This window comes from Balaenoptera musculus, chromosome 13, assembly GCF_009873245.2.
Source record: "Balaenoptera musculus isolate JJ_BM4_2016_0621 chromosome 13, mBalMus1.pri.v3, whole genome shotgun sequence".
Taxonomy (NCBI): domain Eukaryota; kingdom Metazoa; phylum Chordata; class Mammalia; order Artiodactyla; family Balaenopteridae; genus Balaenoptera; species Balaenoptera musculus.
The window spans coordinates 10,865,900-10,884,468 of NC_045797.1; the positions used below are offsets into that span (position 1 = coordinate 10,865,900).

The 18,569-nt window shown below is 39.2% G+C and overlaps 1 protein-coding gene across 1 annotated transcript in view; it reads left to right on the top strand.

Moving 5' to 3' along the window:
- Positions 1–18,569, top strand: part of ACOXL (acyl-CoA oxidase like) — a 317,745-nt gene that overhangs the window by 298,141 nt on the left and 1,035 nt on the right.

Consider the following 18,569-nt stretch of genomic DNA (forward strand, 5'->3'; position numbering starts at 1 on the left):
AAATGAGAAGACAGAGAAATACTCAGGAGATGAAAGAGCAAGGTAAAAACCCACCAGGCCAAACAAATGAAGAGGAAATAGGCAGTCTACCTGAAAGAGAATTCAGAGTAGTGATAATGAAGATGATCCAAAATCTTGGAAACAGAATGGAGAAAATACAAGAAACGTTTAACAAGGACCTAGAAGAACTGAAGAGCAAACAAACTGATGAACAACACAATAAATAAAATTAAAAATTCTCTAGAAGGAATCAATAGAAGAATAACTGAGGCAGAAGAACAGATAAGTGACCTGGAAGATAAGATAGTGGAAATAACTACTGCAAAGCAGAATAAAGAAAAAAGAATGAAAAGAATTGAGGACAGTCTCAGAGACCTCTTGGACAACATTAAATGCACGAACATTCGAATTATAGGGGTCCCAGAAGAAGAAGAGTTAAAAAAAAAGGGTCTGAGAAAATATTTGAAGAGATTATAGTTGTAAACTTCCCTAACATGGGAAAGGAAATAGTCAATCAAGTCCAGGAAGCACAGAGAGTCCCCTACAGGATAAATCCAAGGAGAAACACACCAAGACACATATTAATCAAACTATTAAAAATTAAATACAAAGAAAAAATATTAAAAGCAGCAAGGGAAAAGCAACAAATAACATACAAGGGAATCCCCATATGGTTAACAGCTGATCTTTCAGCAGAAACTCTGCAAGCCAGAAGGGAGTGGCAGGACATATTTAAAGTGATGAAGGGGAAAAACCTACAACGAAGATTACTCTACCCAGCAAGGATCTCATTGAGATTTGACGGAGAAATTAAAAGCTTTACAGACAAGCAAAAGCTAAGAGAATTCAGCACCACCAAACCAGCTTTACAACAAATGCTAAAGGAACTTCTCTAGGCAGGAAACACAAGGGAAGGAAGAGACCTACAATAACAAACCCAAAACAATTAAGAAAATGGTAATAGGAACATACATATCGATAATTACCTTAAATGTAAATGGATTAAATGCTCCAACCAAAATACATAGACTGGCTGAATGGATACAAAAACAAGACCCGTATATATGCTGTCTACAAGAGACCCACTTCAGACCTAGGGACACATACAGACTGAAAGTGAAAGGATGGAAAATAGATATTCCATGCAAATGGAAATCAAAAGAAAGCTGGAGTAGCAATTCTCATATCAGACAAAATAGACTTTAAAATAAAGACTATTATAAGAGACAAAGACGGACAGTACAGAATGACCAAGGGATCAACCCAAGAAGAAGATATAACAATTGTAAATATTTATGCATCCAACATAGGAGCACCTCAGTACATAAGGCAAATGCTAACAGCCATAAAAGGGGAAATCGACAGTAACACAATAAGAGTAGGGGACTTTAACACCCCACTTTCACCAATGGACAGATCATCCAAAATGAAAATAAACAAGGAAACACAAACTTTAAATGACACATTAAACAAGATGGACTTCACTGATATTTAGAGGACATTCCATCCAAAAACAGCAGAATACACTTTCTTCTCAAATACTCATGGAACATTCTCGAGCATAGATCGTATCTTGGGTCACAAATCAAGCCTTGGTAAATTTAAGAAAATTGAAATCATATCAAGTATCTTTTCCGACCACAACGCTATGAGACTAGATATCCGTTACAGGAAAAAATCTGTAAAAAATACAAAAACATGGGCGCTAAACAGTATGCTACTAAATAACCAAGAGATCACTGAAGAAATCAGAGGAAATCAAAAAATACCTAGAAACAAATGACAATGAAAACACGACGACCCAAAACCTATGGGCTGCAGCAAAAGCAATTCTAAGAGGGAAGTTTATAGCAATACAATCCTATCTCAAGAAACAAGAAAAATCTCAAATAAACAACCTAACCTTACACCTAAAGTAATTAGAGAAAGAAGAACCAAAAAACCCCAAAGTTAGCAGAAGGAAAGAAATCATAAAGATCAGATCAGAAATAAATGAAAAAGAAATGAAGGAAACAGTAGCAAAGATCAATAAAACTAAAAGCTGGTTCTTTGAGAAGATAAACAAAATTGATAAACCACTAGCCAGACGCATCAAGAAAAAAAGGGAGAAGACTCAAATCAACAGAAGTAGAAATGAAAAAGGAGAGGTAACAACTGACACTGCAGAAATACGAAGTATCATGAGAGATTACTACAAGCAACTATATGCCAATAAAATGGACAACCTGGAAGAAATGGACAAATTCTTAGAAAAGCACAACCTTCCGAGACTGTACCAGGAAGAAATAGAAAATATGAACAGACCAATCACAAGCACTGAAATTGAAACTGTGATTAAAAGTCTTCCAACAAACAAAAACCCAGGACCAGATGGCTTCACAGACGAATTCTATCAAACATTTAGAGAAGAGCTAATACCTATCCTTCGCAAACTCTTCCAAAATACAGCAAAGGGAGAAGCATTCCCAAACTCATTCTGTGAGGCCACCATCACCCTGATACCAAAGCCAGACAAAGATGTCACAAAAAAAGAAAACTACAGACCAATATCACTGATGAACATAGATACAAAAATCCTCAACAAAATACTAGCAAACAGACTCCAACAGCACATTAAAAGGATCATACACCATGATCAATTGGGGTTTATCCCAGGAATGCAAGGATTCTTCAATATATGCAAATCAATCAATGTGATACACCATATTAACAAACTGAAGGATAAAAACCATATGATCATCTCAATAGATGCAGAAAAAGCTTTTGACATATTTCAACACCTATTTATGATAACAACTCTCCAGAAAGTAGGCATAGAGGGAACTTGCCTCAACATGATAAAGGCCATATATGACAAACCCACAGCCGACACCGTTCTCAATAGTGGAAAACTGAAACCATTTCCTCTAAAATCAGGAACAAAACAAGGATGCCCACTCTCACCACTGTTATTCAACATAGTTTTGGAAGTTTTAGCCACAACAATCAGAGAAGAAAAAGAAATAAAAGGAATCCAAATCAGAAAAAAGAAGTAAAGGTGTCACTGTTTGCAGATGACATGATACTATACATAGAGAATCCTAAAGATGTTACCAGAAAACTACTAGAGCTAATCAATAAATATGGTAAATTAGCAGGATACAAAATTAATGCACAGAAATCTCTTGCATTCCTGTACGTGAACGATGAAAAATCTGAAAGAGAATTTAAGGAAACACTCCCATTTACCACTGTAACAAAAAGAATAAAATACCTAGAAATAAACATACCTAAGGAGATAAAAGACTTGTATGCAGAAAACTATAAGACACTGATGAAAGAAATTAAAGATGATACAAACAGATGGAGAGATATACCATGTTCTTGGATTGGAAGAATCAATATTGTGAAAATGACTATACTACCCAAAGCAATCTACAGATTCAATGCAATCCCTATCAAACGACCAACGGCATTTTTCACAGAACTAGAATCAAAAAATTTCACAAATTGTATGGAAACACAAAAGACCCCGAATAGTCAAAGCAACCTTGAGAAAGGAAAATGGAGCTGGAGCAATTAGGCTCCCTGACTTCAGACTATACTACAAAGCTACAGTAATCAAGACAGTATGGTACTGGCACAAAAACAGAAATATAGATCAATGGAACAGGATAGAAAGCCCAGAGGTAAACCTGCACACATCTGGTCATCTTATCTTTGATAAAGGAGGCAAGAATATGCAATGGAGAAAAGACAGCCTCTTCAATAAGTGGTGCTGGGAAAACTGGACAGCTACATGTAAAAGAATGAAATTTGAACACTCCCTAACACCATACACAAAAATAAACTCAAAATGGATTAAAGACCTAAATGTAAGGCCAGACACTATAAAACTCTTAGCGGGAAACATAGGAAGAACACTGTTAGACATAAATCACAGCAAGATCCTTTTTGACCCACCTCCTAGAGAAATGGAAATAAAACCAAAAATAAACAAATGGGACCTAATGAAACTTAAAAGCTTTTGCACAGCAAAGGAAACCATAAACAAGACAAAAAGACGATCTGACAAAGGCTCAATCTCCAAAATATACAAGTAGCTCATGCAGCTCAATATCAAAAAACAAACAACCCAATCCAAAAATGGGCAGAAGATCTAAATAGATATTTCTCCAAAGAAGATATACAGATTGCCATCAAACACATGAAAGGATGTGCAACATCACTAATCATTAGAGAAACGCAAATCCAAACTAGAATGTGGTATCACCTCACACCAGTCAGAATGGCCATCATCAAAAAATCTCCAAACAGTAAATGCTGGAGAGGGTGTGGAGAAAAGGGAACCCTATTGCACTGTTAGTGGGAATGTAAATTGATACAGCCACTATGGAGAACAGTATGGAAGTTCCTTAGAAAACTAAAAATAGAATTACCGTATAACCTAGCAATCCCACTACTGGGCATATACCATGAGAAAATCATAATTCAAAAAGAGACATGTACCACAACGTTCACTGCAGCACTATTTACAATAGCCAGGACATGGAAGCAACCTAAGTGTCCATCGACAGATGAATGGATAAAGAAGATGTGGCACATATATACAATGGAATATTACTCAACCATAAAAAGAAACGAAATTGAGTTATTTGTAGTGAGGTGGATGGACCTAGAGTCTGTCATACAGAGTGAAGTAAGTCAGAAAGAGAAACACAAATACCGTATGCTAACACATATATATGGAATCTAAAGGAAAAAAAAGGTTCTGAAGAACCTAGGGGCAGGACAGGACTAAAGACACAGACGTAGAGAATGGACTTAAGGACATGGGGAGGGGGAAGGGTAAGGTGGGACGAAGTGAGAGAGTAGCATTGACATACATACACTACCAAATGTAAAATAGATAGCTAGTGGGAAGCAGCTGCATCACATGGGGAGATCAGCTCGGTGCTTTGTGACCACCTAGAGGGGTGGGATAGGGAGGGTGGGAGAGAGATGCAAGAGGGAGGGGATATGGGGATACATGTATACATATAGCTTATTCACTTTGTTATACAGCAGAAACTAACACAACATTGTAAAGCAAATATACTCCAATAAAGATGCTAAAAAAATGCTGGCAATCACATGTTGCTTCTCACCAAATTGCTTTTCTTTCTTTCTTTTTCTCTTAATTAAAAAAAAGTGAGATCTATTTTATATACATTGAAATGCACAAATTGTAATGGTACCGTTCAGTGAGTTTTGACAGATGAAATGGTAGATTGCATAGTGCACATGCCATCCATCATCTAACAAATTTCTCTCAGCCCTTTTTCTATTAATACCTTCCCTTCACTCCCAAGGTTCTGTCTTTGTCACCACTGCTCAGTTTGTTTGCTCCGGAGTTTCATAGGAATGGAAGTAGATAGACTGGATCTTCAGCTCAGCATGATGTTTATGAGATGTTGAGTAGTTCATTCCTTCCTTTTTTTTTCTGAGTAATATTTCATTGTATATATCTCTGCCAAACTCTCCCAACTCCCTCTCCCTCTCAAATGCTGATTTCTCTAGGACTCTGCTATGAGTCCAGTTCCTGCAGGCTGACTTCAGAAATTGGCCTTGTTACCTCCAGCTGACCTCAACTGCATCATTCCACAGTTATTAAGGTACAATGTCCTGTCTGTACGCACCTGTGGGAAGAAAAAATTACTGAAGATTTAAGATCTTTTCATTTTTTTTCTGCATTAAATGAGTTTGTGTTGAAAAAAATTGTTTATTCTATTGTTGATGGACATTTAGGATGTCATGGATTTGGTGTTATTACGAATAAGATTGTCAGGATCATTTTTGTTCATTTTTTTGCACATATGTTTTCATTTCTTTTGGTAAATACTTAAAAGTGGTATTAATGGATGTTATAGTAGGCATTTATTTAACTGTCAAAAAAAACTGCTGTAAAAAGTTCTCCAAAAGTTGTTATACCATTTACAACTTTACTAGCAGTGTATAAGAGTTCCGTTGTTCCACACCCTCACTGACATTTTGGTGTTGTCAACCTTTTTAATTTAGGTATTCCAGTGGGTACGTAGTAATATCTCATTGTGTGTTAATTTTCATTTTCCTGATATTTAATGGTTTGGGGCACCCTTTTGAGTGCTTCCTTGTTTTTCATGTGTCTTTTGTCAAGTTTCTGTTTAAACCTTTTGCCCATTTTAAACTGTGTGCTGTTGTTATTGTTTTTAAAAACACCAAGTTGTAAGGGTTTGTCATACATTCTAAATACAGGTTCTTGGATTTTTCCCAGTCTGTAGCCTATTTATTCATTTTCTTAACAGTATCTTTTGAGAAGATGAAGTTTTAAAATTTGATGAAATAAAATTTTTAACTTAAAATATTAGCTTATAAATTTCCTGGGAAATAAAAGGGGCAAATATGATTTTGATTGTTATTGCATTAAATCTATATATCAGTTTGGGGAGAATTGATATTTCAACAATTCATGAACATGGTATATCTCTCCATTTTATTTAATTCCCTCCAACAATGTTTTGTATTTTTCAGTAATAGAATCCTTGAACATATTTCATTAAATTAATTTCAAAAAATTTTAAATGTGTTTTAAAGATCTTGCCAATGGTATATTTAAATTTTTCATTTTCTACATGTATATTACATATATGTTCCATATTTAGTACACACACAATGAATTTTTGTACATTGACTTGTACAATAAGCTCACTAAAATCACTTAATAGTTCAAATAGTTTGTTTGTAGATTCCCTGAGATTTTCTAAGTACTCAATAATATCATCTGAGAATAAAAACATTTTACTTCTTTCTTACCAACCTGTATTTTTTAATGCATTTTTCTTGCTTTGTTGCATTGGCTGAGACCTGCAGGTCAGTGTTGAAAGGAAATATTGAAATGAGGCATCCTTGCTTTTTTCCTCAGTCTTACGGGGAAAGACTTCTATATTTTGATATTAACTGTAAGTTTTTCATAGCTGTCCTTTATCAGATTGCAGAAGCTCCCTTTTACTCCTATTTTGAGTTTCTATCTTGAATATTTTGTAATTTATCAAAAGCTTTTTCTGAATCAATTGTTTTCTGCATATCGGTCATATGATTTTTCTCCTTGATTCCATTAATGTAATCAGTTACATGATTTTTTAGTTTTAAACCAATCTTGCACTTTGGGGATGAATCCCACTTGGCCATGATGCCGGTCCATTTTATATATAGATGATTTTACATGCAAACATTTTGTTAAGGATTACTGTATCTATGTTCATAAGGAATATTGGTCTTTTAGTTCCTTGTTATGACCTTGTTAGCTTTTGGCATCAGGGTATGCTGGCTTCATAAGAGGAAAAATATGTTCCTTAACCCACTATTTTTTTAAAGAGATTTTGTATAAAATTGTCAATGAGAGTTTTTATCTGGTGTAATACCCTCTGAGAATAAAGAAAATTTGGGGGCAATTTTTTTGTAGTGAGAGTCTATGGCAATAAATCTCCCAGTTTTTACTCATCTTAAAATTTTTAATTTCATCTTCATTTTTAAAGGACAATTTCACTGGATGTTGAATTTTAGATTAATTTGTTATCCTATTGTCTTCTTTCTTTCCTTGTGTCTGATGAGAATTCAGCTATCATTCTTATCATTTTTCCCATGCGTGGGATTAAGTTTTCTCTGACTAAGCTTACAATTTTTCCTTACCTTTTGTTTTAAGCAATTTTACTATGGTGTACCTAGGTATGGGGTTTTTTTGTTTGTTTTAAAATTTATCTATTTGGTGTTCATTGTACTTCTTGAATATATAGAGAATGTTTTATATCAAATTTGGAAACATTTCAACCATTATGTCTTCTAGAATTTTCTCATTCTCTTTGACAGCTGGGATTCCAATTTCATGTATGTTAGGTTGCTAATATAATCCCACAGGGCACTGATGTTCCCTTCATTTTTTTTTCTTTTTTCTCTCTGCCCCACTTAGAATAATACTGATCTGTTTTCAAGTGTGCTAATCTTTTTCTGCAATGTTCATTCTGCTATTAAACCCATCCGTGAATGGGTTTGTTTCATTTTACAGTATTTTCAATATTTAAATAAAACATTTATTTTATTTCATTTTTAAATAGTCCTTTTTTCAGTTCTAAAATTTTCCTTTCATTCTTTTTTAGAGGTCACATTTATCTCATGAAGTATCCCATTTTAATCTATTATATCCATTTTTTTCTTATAAATTCTTGAATACATTTATAATAATTGCTTTTAAAACTTTGCTGATTCAAATAACTGGTCATCTGTAAGTTTGCTTTTACTAATTGTGCTTTCTCAAGATTTGGGGTTATATTTTCCTGCTTCTCTGCAGATCTTATACCTTTTTATTATACTCCAGACACAATGTATAACAGATTTTATTTTCTTTTGTCTGGTGGTTAGGGTGTGGGGCTGATCATTAGGGTTCCAGAGTCAAGTTGAGCAGGGGCTGCTTTAATTAACCCAACCCCCATCCCCACTCCCATACTGACTTTTCGGTCCTGTCAGCAGTGGAGTTGGCAGGATGTTGGAACACAGTCTCAGAAATCTTTGATTCAACTTTGGGTTCAAATTCTGGTTGTTACCATGGGAGCTAAGTTCTCCTGAATCTTTTTACATCTTAACTAGAAGTCCTCCCAAATTGCTTTTGAAATCATTTGGTTGATGAAATTCAAAATTCCAGGACCCATGGACACAGAATTTCTCCGTAATAACTTGGGACTCTTACTGCATATTTAGTTCTGGCAGTTTGTGTAGCTTCTGCTTCTTGAAAAAAATAGTTTGACTGAAAATTATTCCTTCTTGGGTACGTTCACATTTCTTTGGGTCTGTACTTATACGGCTGAACTATCAGCTGATTAAAATGCCATAATCTCATGTATGAAAATGTGTGAAGCTAGTAGTGAAGTTTTACTTTAACCACCTAATTTAATATTCTTTCTCGGTTCATGTAAATGCCTTTGTAGAAAATGCTACCAAGGGCGGCATTGTGGTTACTTTAATTCCATTGCCAATACTTTTATATGGTTTCCTGTATTCTAAAGGGAAGGCTATATGCACTTGTCTTCTTTTTAAACTTTTCCTCTTATGAATCAGTAGCAGTATGAATAAATGTCAGAAGTTCTTATTAAGTGGTTAAAATTGATACCTCTGTCTCAGCGTTCTTGATTTAAGTAATGATGATTAAGCAGACTTTAAATTAGAAAATGCCAGAGTTATAAAGAAATTGTTTTTTTTTACTAAGTAAAGAACACACAATAATAATAATATTTATAAATACTCTGTGCCAAACTCACTTGGTTCTGACATTTTAGAGATAAGGAAGTCACAACATCAGGATTCAAAGTCCCACTACTTTACTAAAATGGGCTTTGCCAGTAATACTTAGAAAAGAACAGAATTATGTACTCTTTGGTCGAGAAACATTGCAATAGGAAAAACACTTGGAAGGTAGATTTGTCTCTCCTCAAAATAAACGCTCTAGTTAGGCTAAATGAAGGCATTTTTGTTGTTGTTTTTGTTTGGTAAGGAATGCAATTTCTCCATTCTAACATCTCAGACTATGCTAAACATTTTTATCAGATGAAGAAGTAATCAGCATAAAATATAATTAATATTGATTCAGAGAAAATATTAAGCTGGAGTCCTGATTATTTAACAGAACCACAGAATTTCACTTCATGCTGATGAAACTTGGCCATAGCAACCATGAGAATGTATGAGTTCTTGAGACCAAGAAGCTAAGGGCTGGCCCCGCCTTGAGGAGCTGGCCAGTGGTCAGTAGAAACAGGAGCAGAGCTCCCCTTTCCCATGGTTGTTGGGTAAATTGACAGGGCTAGAAGCACAGCACACAGTGTGCGATTCTGCCCCATGTAAAGGTTTCAGGTATGTTTTTCTTTATGTTGACCACTAGCCTGGCATTTGGGGCTAAGGTGGCAGATTAGCTGTTACAGACCTACCATTCTGACCCTTTAGAGAATGTTTGTCTACAGAGGCAGGCAATTCTGCAAGAGAGGTGAATGGATGGGAGAGAAGTTGGAAGTCTTCACAACAAGTGGTACCAGCTGCAGGGTAATTACTTGATTGAGGCGATTTTCACTCATCACTATTTGACAGTCAGCCTGTTGTTCTTTGAAGGGATTTGACTTGTGTTTGGTGACTTAAGGTGTGGACCAGAAGAGCAAGAAGGCCTGTGTAGGAGGAGAATCCACAGAGCAAGTGGCCCTCTGTCCACAGGTAGAGAATCTGTTGTTTCTTGAAGACCCTTGTATCTGAGCCTCATTGGCTTGTTCTCTGGAGAGTTGAAGCCTTGTCCTTCTTGGGAAGAGCGTCAGACTGGCCCTTTCACGTCATGGCGGCTGGCTCTGAAGCCAGTGTCCTCAGCACCTTCCTTCAGAGGCAACATCCGAGAGCCCTCTTGCGCCACCCATTACTGTCCTAAGTCCTCTTGGGGAACCTGAGGCAGTGCGGCTGGTCAGATCCATGCTTTCCACGTTGGACACATGTGGAGCATTGATTCTGACTTAGGGAGAATAGCACAGGTCACATGTTTGCTACAGTGGTGGAGGCATTTCCTCAGGGCAACACCCTGTACCCTCCAGAGACCGGGACCAGTGAGGCACTGGGGGAAAGATGGAGGCAGAATGGAAGCTGTGGAAGCAGAAAACTCTGGATGAAAACCCTAGTTGTCCCAGTTATGAGCTATGTGACTTGGAGCAAGATCCTAAACTCTTTAAGCCTTGGTTTCCTCATCTGTAAAATGGGCTGGTAGCTGACAGACTTGTTATGAGGACTGAAGGAGGCAGTTAATATAAAGACCTCGTCTGTAACCTGGCACACAGTAGACATCCAGTAAATGGCCATCTCAGGGAGCAGAGCACAGAACACCTGGGTCACATAGCTGATAGGCCGCTGCACGACGTTGTTATAAAGATGCTGGAGATGCAGGGATGCTGCCAAATCAAGGCAGCCGAGTGGCTCCCTCTGTACCTTTACGTGTTCAGCCACCTGGGAAGGGGTGTGGAAAGCGTAGACACTACGCGGGAGAGGTGACTCCTTGGCAAAGGCTGGGGGGTACCAATCTACGACATGTCCACTGGGGACTAGGATTGAACAACACAAGCATGGGATAGCAGCGGAGGCTAAAGGCAGGCAAAGGTGGCCAGAGGCACCTGGCAGAATCTCAGTTATATGTCACAGCAGCAGTGAAGGCCGTAAGTGATAGGCACAAGCAATATGGAAACCTCACTTCACCAATCACTTCAACTTATTCCCTCATCACATCTTTTAGATTAAAAAATATTTGTCGGGCTTCCCTGGTGGCGCAGTGGTTGAGAGTCTGCCTGCCAATGCAGGGGACACGGGTTCGAGCCCTGGTCTGGGAAGATCCCACATGCCGCGGAGCAACTAGGCCCGTGAGCCACAATTACTGAGCCTGCGCATCTGGAGCCTGTGCTCCACAAGAGAGGCCACGATAGTGAGAGGCCCGCGCACCGCGATGAAGAGTGGTCCCCACTTGCCGCAACAAGAGAAAGCCCTCGCACAGAAACGAAGACCCAATGCAGCCATAAATAAATAAATAAATTAATTTAAAAAAAAAAAAAAAAAAAACTTCTTTAAAAAAAAAAAAAAATTTGTCGATTAATTGTTTTAAGCTTCCCCTTCTTTGAAAGTTTCTGGCTCCTTTTCTAGTTAATCCAAAGTAAGTAAGTTGAAGAAGAAGGGGCAGAAAATTACGTGAATAGCCCCCCAATATCTAACAATGCCTTAGAAAGTAAAGACTGGCTGCATAGAGATTCCTTTTGAAAAGTATGTGTAACTGCTATCTTATAACAAGTGTATCTGTGGTTTGGTTTGGTAAGGTTACAAGTTTCCATTTCTGTGCTTTAACCAGCTATAGTCATTGGTACCAAGAAGGACACTCTTGCAAATCACCTTTAGGACACACACATGATGTCATTTCACACATGAGGAAACAGGTCAGGGAAGGCTAGTTGCCCACTGTCACAGGACGAGGGAGTGGTAGAGCCTCATTCCATACCTTGGCTGCCTGGTGTGCTTTCGTGAGAGAATTCTCTACAAACCCATCACCCCTGATTTCCCAGGCATCTGGGGGTCAGATGCCCATGTCAACCTTTTCCTCTATCATCCACACGCATGAAATGCTAATCATGTAAAATCTAGCTCTGCTATTGGAGGTACGTGATCTGAGTAGCATCTATGTGGTAACAAGACATATAAGGACAGGTATTATTCTTTTATTTTTAACCAGCCCAGACCTCCTGAAAGATATGCTCCAAAATATCACTCTTTAAAATCAATGTTTTTCCAAAAAAATAAAAAATAAAATATAAAATAAAATTTTAAAATAAAATCAATGTTTCCAATGGGTTTACTACCCTTCTGTAAGGCAGGTTGTCCTTTCCTCGAGGTCAGCGTAGGCATGGGAGGCCATTCTGTAGGTGATGGGTAGGACTTCCCCTGGTCCTGGCTGCACTCTTCCAGGCAGCCAAAGCCAGAAGGGGTCTCAGAGTGCAGGGGACAGCCACTCGGCCATCGTTCTCCCTTGGCAAGTCGAGCAAAAGCCTGAACAGTGCCATGTCACCTGCCAAGAGCAGCTGTGTTCTTCTCCTGTGCCCTGACATTCTGTTACTGACCCAAGAGTGAGTTTTGGAAGAGATTTTAATAACACCCAGAAAGATATATCCTTTTGCTGCCTGATACAGTCAAAGCACTGTCAGAGGAGACCAGTTACAACCAGAGATTTAAATAAGAACTGGAGTCTCAAAACATAATACCCCAAATGTCCAAGTTTCAGTTGAAAAACAGTCATCAGACCAAGAACAAGGAAGATCTCAAACTGAATGAAAAAGGACAATCAATATATGCCAACACTGAGATGACAGAGATGTTGGAATTATTTGACGATTTTAAAGCAGCTGTCATAAAAATGCTTCGACCAGCAATGATGAATACACTTGAAACAAATAAAAAACAGAAAGTCTCAGCAAAGAAATTGAAACTGTAAAGAAGAGTGAATGGAAATTTTTGAACTGAAAAAAAATTATATATATATATATATATAATAGTCATACATAGATATACAGATAAGAACTAAGCATTCAGGGAAAATAAAAGTGACAGAAAAGCAAATGGAGGGCTTTTCCAGTAAGCGGCCTGAGGTGACCTCTAAAAATTGTTCGCTATTCACTTGACCCAGAAAACCCCACAAAATCATGCAAGTCAAGAGGTTCAAATCTTCATGTTCACTTTGAGAACACTCGTGAAACTGCCCAGGCCATTAAGGGTACACATATCTGAAAAGCCACCAAGTATCTGAAGGATGTCACTTTAAAGAAGCAATGTGTGCCATTCCGTCGTTACAATGGTGGAGTTGGTAGGTGTGCCCAGGCCAAACAGTAGGGCTGGACGCAGGGTTGGTGGCCCAAAAACAGTGCTGAATTTTTACTGCACATGCTCAAAAATGCAGAGTAATGCTGAACTTAAGGGCTTAGATGTAGATTTTCTGGTCACATCCAGGAGAACAAAGCCCCCAAGATGCGGCGCAGGACTTACAGAGCTCATGGTCGGATCAGCCCATACGTGAGCTGTCCCTGCTGCATTGAGGTGATCTTTACTGAAAAAGAACAGATTGTTCCTAAACCAGAAGAGGAGGTTGCCCAGCAGGAAAAGATATCCTAGAAGAAACTGAAGAAACAAAAACTTATGGCCCGGGAATAAATGCCGCAAAAAATAAATGCAAATAAAAGTAAAAAAAGAAAGCAAATGGAGGGAATCAGTATCTAGCTAGTACCTACTATGTGACAAGGCCAGTAATGCTAAATGCTTTATTATTATTATTATTATATAATATAAATATATTATTACATATTTATTACTTAATCCTTACAAAACCCTAAGAGAGAGATAATATTCTCTTTCTACAGATGCAGAAACTGAGGCTTGGCAAAATGAAATGACCTGTCCAGGTTCTTTCGACTAACATAGCAACTATCTTAGGATGGCTTTACAAAGGCAGTAAATCTGTAACCAAGTACAGAAGAGACCTGGTTCCGTTGCAGTGTGTCAAGTGAGGGAGAATGGAAATGTGGTCCAGACCCCGATAGTGAAGAGTGTCGTGTGGAAGGCAAGATAAGCTTCCTTGGCCCCAAGTAGAAAGTGCAGATTGTGCTTGGATGGTGGATGAGGAAACTGGTTATGGGAACTCAAAACATCGAGTGCTGCTAAAGGACTCAAGTTCACAATCGGTCATTTTACCTTAACCTGAGAAGCAGGTGGACGTGATTCCAGGCTTTTGGGAAGAAGAATGATCAGATCAAAAAATACTCGAGGAAGGTAACCTTGCACAGCAAGAATCTAGAGAACATAATGAAGGTCTGAATAAAGGGGCTACGGAAAATAGCGGAGAGGGTTCTCAAACCAGATTCCAGGGTAAAAATAAATAGAGCGGAGAAACTCTGGATGATTTTTCCACGGCTGATGAAGACAGACCACAAAGATGAATCGACCTTTCTCTTGATGAGAAATGTTTGAGGTGTGCCTGAGGGATGTGCGCTGATACCCCTGATACCCATTTCATTTAACATTTTCAACAACCATTTGGAGAAGGTGGTTCACTGAAATGAAGCAGTACGTTCTGATATTGTTTCACACACATGCGCGTGCACCCATCGTCATGAAAGGTTTCAGACGTCTCAAAGGGGTCGAATCATAAGATAAGGTGTCTCTGTACCTATTCCCCAGCTTGTCACTTTCACGCTGCCATCCTCTCCCAAGTGGAGCCCACCAACTGAGTTGTTGAAAAGCATACGTGTTGATGTAGACCTTCTTCTTTAAGGAGAATGCTCCTTACAGCTGTTTTAAATGAGAAAATGTAGGCATCATAGAATAAAGAGAAATCCAACCAGATAGAAGTGGCAAGTCATGCATCCATGTACCCATGCCTGATTTCATACCCTGTCAACTCAGCCCCCCGAGTTTATGTGTAAATGGATAGATGCACATTGAAACTTACCTGGATATGAGTTTCTTGGAAGCTTTTAGAGGCCTTGATAATGGTATTTTGGGAATAAAGAGTTGATAACTTTCTGCTTTGCTGCCTCTTGCAGCTTACACTGTGGCCTGCACATAAGTACCTCATTCCATCCTCCCAACCGCTCTGGGCATCAGACCTGTCACCCGCACTCTAGAGTAGACAGACTCCAGGCCTTGGAGATGAATGCCTGCTGGTCATCCTTGTTTAAGCCATCTCTGGGAGTCAGGAAACACTGCAGTCCTGGTGAAGTGAGGTGATAAAGAGGCACCCGTCCATCACACAGGGTGCCTCTGGCTGGGCCTGACCAGACCCCATCTGTTTTCCTCTACTAATGGCACAGGAGAACTTAAGCATTTACAAGACTTGGGATCCCTGGTTGCAAATATTTTCTGTCGTTTTTCCCCATCCTTGACACTTTGCTTGTACTGAGGATTTATGTTGGAGGCTAAAGCGCCTCACGGAGATGCTGAAGGAGTGGAGGATGGTTATAAGGCAAGTCCTGGTGATTTGCCTTCTAAACTGCACTAGGGAAGTGGGCTAGGTGGTGGCCTGCAGTGAGACCTCCAGCCTGCTCTTCAGATTCTCTCCCAGATACCCACTAACTGGACACTCTTCTGGCTTTATAAGCTATTCTTTCAGGACTGACATTCTCTCTTTTCCACTAAGCCTATTGGTCAGCTACACCTGTCAACTGCTTTAATTGTACAATTATAGCACTGTCCTCAGATAACTAAGGTAGGAAGGTAGAAGTGCAGCTGAAGATAACCCCAGTGGATGGCAATTTGACTTACAATTTTTTTTGTTTCAGTTACCTATTGCTGTGTAACATACAACCCTAAAACTTAGTGTCATGAAATAACAGTTGTTTATTTCTTGCAATTCTGTGAGTAGGCAACCTGGGTTCTAGTATAGTTCTTCAGCTAGTCTTAGGTAGGGTCACTGCAGTCATCTGAGTTTAACAGGCCTAAGGGCCTCACTCACGTATCTAGCTGTGGGTCTGGCTCTTGGCCAAGGCACCTCGGTCCATCTCCACATAGCCTCTCATCCTCCAACAGACTGGGCTTCTGCACAGCAAGGGGTCTCAGGGTCCCAGGGGAGCAAGAGCAGAGTTGCAAGGCTTCTTGAGACCTAAGCTCTGCAACTCACACAGTGTCACTTTCTGCACATTCTATTGGTCAGGTCACAAGGCAGCCCAGATTCAAGGGATGGAGAAAAAGACTCTATCATGGTGCCCAAGCAAGAAGGGGGCTAATCAAGGGACATTTCAATTTGGGGTAAGGGACTTTACACAAACAGAGAACAGCATAAGGTCATCTGGTGCTGGGAACAGAGATGTGGGGATATGGGAAGAGGCAGGAAAACCTTCTGCACAGAGTCTTAGGAATAGCTGGGGTGTTGTAAGCACACCGGGTACCTCGCACCTTGGGCATCTGTTGTATAATTAACACCAACACCATGGAAAAATAGAGTTTGTTTAGAGGGCTGTAAAGCTTAGTCACTGCCCATACTAGGCCATCCCGCGCTCCCAACTGGAAGAAGGAAAATGCAGGGAGAGTCAAAAAGAGGAAGAAAAAACTAATCTACTGCAGCCAGGTGGGGATGGAAAGCAAAACCGATGGTATAAATCCCTCCCCCCAAATCCACATATTCACATATCCACATACTGTCCCTCCATCTTGGGCTGTTTCCTGTTTCTTTAAAGTAGACATTCTCAAATCCTGCTCACTGGATACTTCCAATGGATCTTATGTTCTTATTTTTAGACCTATACTTCCCTTGCTTTGGGGCTGTCCTTTTAAAAATTTTCTGCAAGAATTTATAACTTGTTCATATTCTCTTATTTTTAGAGGGCACTTCTCCATTGATGTTTTTCCAAAAGCTGGTGAGTATTCTTTGTAAAGAGATGGGTGGGCTTGGGGTGCTTTATCCAGCACAGTTGGCTCACATACTGGCAGGATGGGGTGAGGGAAGGTGGCTACAGTATGTACCACTTTTATGCTTACAGTATGGAAGTATATGTTTGGTAATAAAACTAAACTTTTATAGTACTTGGCTAAGTCCTAAAGGGCTCTCTGGTAATAAGAAAATGCTGGAATTGAGTACTAATCAATGCTACAGTAGCTACCTAAGTTTACTTTGTATGAAGATCGTATTTGTAAAAAAATCTCCAGAACTGCTCAATAGCTCCACGAGGTAGGAGGCCTGTCTCTGCAGTGTGCGCCTCTAACTCCAGCGCCCAGCAAACCCCTAACACAGCGTGGACTACAGTACATACTTTGTAAGTAGAAGAATCATCATTATTATCATCGTCCCCACAGGCAGAGGTGGGAGGCTACCTAGGGTCAGAGTCAAACGCGTTATAATAGGAACGATGCCTGATCCTTCCATCTGGACACTAATCATTCTGGGTTCGTGTTGCAGTCTGTGACACACGGAGAAAGCAAGGAGGAGGGCTCTTTCACACAGCCCCAGAAATTCAGGTTTAGAAAGAATCTTAGCAATCAACAGTCTTCTCGGTCAATCCAGTATTCCTCTTTAGAGTGTCTTTGGAGGGTTTGGTGTCTGAACACTTACATGCAAGGAAACACTCTTTTTCACCAGCCATTGGATTCCTTTTTCATAAAAAAATCTACTTTATTCTCACTCTTAAAGGTGTAAAAATATCGAATAGAAACCTGCCTCCTGCAATTTCTACCTCTGGACCCTTATTCTGTGTTCGGCATCAGGCAGACCATACCCATTTTCTCTTCTACACAGTGCTCATTCGAATAATTGAATTTCCCCTGTTGCGGAATAGATGACAAAACTGGTTGAGTTTCACAATGCTAACCCAAAGGAAAAATTGTCTTGAATAATGATATTACAATACGTGGGAAGTTTAGGGATTTGTACACCATCTCATGGTTTTGAACTGTGTGGGTAGAGACATTGAGAGTTGACAGATTAGTCAGGGATTTGTCAGGAGTATTAATTACAGACTTTGAAATCTTGGTCAGTGAAAGTTCATCATAGTGCATCTTGCAAATATGATCAAAGTCTTTTCAGTACTGATTTGATGATGCTTAACCACAGTGTGTAAAGAATGAAGGTTTTCATTAGAAATTACTGATGTAATAGAGCACGCTGTAAGGGAAGAGGGATTGTTGGACTATTAAAATTCATGCTCTTCCCCCACCCTACCCCACCCCTCTTTTGGGGGCCCTACTCTCATTGTCTCTGAACACCTGAAATGGCGTTTTGAACTGCTGCAAAGACATGTAGTCTTAACAGCATTAGTGCAGCTCAGCGATGACCACCACCATGAGGGCAAAGGTGGGGCTGGTGTTAAGCGATGTATTTAAAACCATAAAAATAAACCATAAAAACCTGGGGGCTAACTGTAATTTGGCGAGCGAAAGAAATTTACGGCTGGCTGAAAACTTGAAAAATGGAGGAGTAAAGTGCATAGCTGGTAAGTGGAAAGGAAAGCAGTTCTTCTATCTTGCCCTGGTCGAGGTTTAGGAAA